Source organism: Thunnus albacares, chromosome 13, assembly GCF_914725855.1.
Source record: "Thunnus albacares chromosome 13, fThuAlb1.1, whole genome shotgun sequence".
NCBI classification, from domain to species: domain Eukaryota; kingdom Metazoa; phylum Chordata; class Actinopteri; order Scombriformes; family Scombridae; genus Thunnus; species Thunnus albacares.
Window position 1 is genome coordinate 6,975,805 of NC_058118.1, and position 2,913 is coordinate 6,978,717.

General features: G+C 38.9%; 1 protein-coding gene across 1 annotated transcript in view; it reads right to left on the reverse strand.

Annotated features, from left to right (window-relative positions):
• Positions 1-2,913, reverse strand: part of LOC122995765 (histone-lysine N-methyltransferase 2B-like) — a 398,376-nt gene that overhangs the window by 89,558 nt on the left and 305,905 nt on the right. The gene's annotated exons all lie outside the window — the stretch shown is intronic.

Below are 2,913 nucleotides of genomic sequence, written 5' to 3' on the forward strand. Positions count from 1 at the left end.
AGTATTTGTATCATTTTCTGATAGTAGCAAAAGTAGCAATACCACTATGAAAAAATACTCAATAAAAGTCCTGCATTCAAAATCTTACTCAAAGGACAGGTTCACAATTTTTCAAGTCTGTCTTAAAACAACAGTCAGGTGTCTATATGAACAGTGAAAGAGGTTTTCCTCACTGTTTTCATTCCTCCTGTTCATACTGACTATCAAAAGATCCCCTTCAAACGTGTTTTCAATGTAAGTGATGGAGGCCAAAATCCACAGTGTGTTCACACAGTCATTTTGTGCAAAAATGCATTTAAAAGTTGATGTGAAGCTTATATGAGGCTTCAGCGGTCTGAGTTAGTCATATCAAGTGGATATCTGCCACATTTACAGTCTTTTTATCATCAAATTCCCTCTTTGTGTTTCCTCAGACAGTGTTTCCCTGTTGAGCTGTGGTGGAAGTATAGTAACAAAAAGAGGGACTTTGGCACTAAAAAGACGAACGTTGAAAGATATCTAGTTGATTTGATTAATCTGGATGACTGAAGCTTCATATTGTGGATTTTAGCCCCCATAACTTACATTGTAAGTACATTATGAAGGCATCTTCTAATGGTCAGTATGAACAGGAGGAATAATTACAGCAAGAAAAACATATTTTAATGTTCATTTAGGTACCTGACTGTTGTTTTAAGACAGACTTGAAAAAACGCTAACCTGTCCTCCAAGTAAAAGTATACAGGTATGGGCATCAAAATATACTTAAAGTATCAAAAGTAAAAGTACTCATCATGAAAAATGACTCTATTTAGTGTTATATTTATCCTACATGTGCTTTATATAATATTTGAATATTAAAATAGATTTAGTAATGTGTACATGTAAGCAGCATTTTTATGCTGTCAAGGTAGAGCTAATTTTAACACCTTATAATGTTGAATAGTCTAATTTATGTATAACAATAGGTACATAACAAGTGTTTTATGTGTAAAATATTGATCTGAAAAGTAATTAATAACTATAGCTGTGAAATAAATGTAGTGGTGTAAAAAGAACAATATTTGCCTTTGAGTGTGAAATGCAGCTGTTTTAGTTTAGTGTTTCATTTGTTATATGATCATCATAATGACACTTTAGTGATTTGTGTTTGTAGGCCACCTGCTGGATAGAGTGAGCACAGAAGAGTCCTGCTCGACTGGGGTTGAATCCCAGTTCATGCACCACTCCAGTAACTGTAAAACCTTCATGCAATATTCCAGCAAAATGGTAAACTTGTTAATGAAGAGAAGATGTTGAATTAAGAAGTTTGGATACTGTCTATGGCTTACTTTTGTAATCTTGTGGGGAGGTATCCTCCATGGCCCCAAAAGGTGCACAGGCAGCCCTGTACAGTGAAGCAGGTTTTGAAGTTATTTCCATTGCATCAGCACAGGAATGTTTATGAATGCAGCTTTAAGGTATTGTGACAACCTCGCCAGAGGCTGTAGTGCAGGATATCCACATGCTGGTTATCTTGGGTCAATATGGGTTGTGTTTCAGGGCTACAGTCCCAGTCAGTTCCTGCCCTGGAGCATGTCTTGTCCTTTTATTGTGCTACAGCAGCACTCATACATCCATCTGTCAGACACATGGAAAACATGACAACATTGTGAGGGCACTGATATGAAATAGATGGAAAAACTAAACTGAATGAAGAAAATAGGTTATCAATGTGTGAAAATACAATATCATGATTTCTGTAGATCTGCCACCCCACCCCAGACTTTCTCATCTTGCTTACCATGCATGTAGAGGCCTGGTAAGGTGTAATTAGTCGCATTCTCAAATGGCTTAAGAGTTCTCTCATGCAGGTCCTCTACAGTATTTGATTATAGTGCTGATGAAGGGCCACCTCTGCAAGATGTGCCACGCCTTTTCTGTATGAATACAGGCCAGCAAATCTTAGTTTGGTGAAGAATGTCAAAGATTGTGATTGTGCAGGTATACTGTAAATGCACAAATTTGACAAGGCACATATTGCTTTGAATATCATGCTTTTACTGAGTCCTAGGATTTAAAGTTTATACTGTTCAATTGTACACGAATCATGTGGGTGGGCATGTAAAGTTTTTTTTTTTTTTTTGCCTGAATGGTGCATGAAGGTTTCATATTTCATTTCATTTGCACGCATTATAGGCTTCCACAGTTGTACAATAGCACAGCGGTTCTCAAACTTTTTCACATCAAGGACCCCTAACCTGACACAAATTAGACCATAGACCCTCATTTGATAAGATTTTGTCCCAGGGTCTCCCATCTAATAAGATTTTTGCTTTTAGATATTTTATTACAGAAAGTGTATGAAACCCAACCAAAATAGTTATACAGTCCGTCACTGTGTTACTTAAAGATGATGAAAATAAATTATTACCCTTTTGCTGGGGACCCTCTGGAACCCCCTTAAGGACCCCTGGGGTTCCCCGGACCCCACTTTGAGAAGCACTACAATAGCACACGCCTTCCCGCTGCATGAGGCGTGTCCTTGCAGCCCCTGACACTTTTGGCAGAGGTATTATGACTGCAATCTGTGACCACGTTAATACTACCAAGGGAGATAAATGGTATGCGATCATGTCACTAAACACCGGGTTTGGTGGTAACACTGTCACGCGCACACATTCAGGGAAATCAAGCTGGTCTGTCGCTGGTTGTCGCGTGAGAGGACATTTAAACAACCACGCCTATATTACTATTATATCACATCCGCTGCTGTGGAGGAGGGTCCGCAGAGGCTATGGGCAGAGAGGGGAGGGGGATCTGATCAGCGAAACCAAGTAACTGCAAAACCAGAACGGAAGTAGGCTGATGCGAGCTTCTAAAATAAATGTACAAAATCATTTCAACCATTAGCAGGACTTTTATTTTCACAGTCATGAGCGGAAGTGCTGCTCT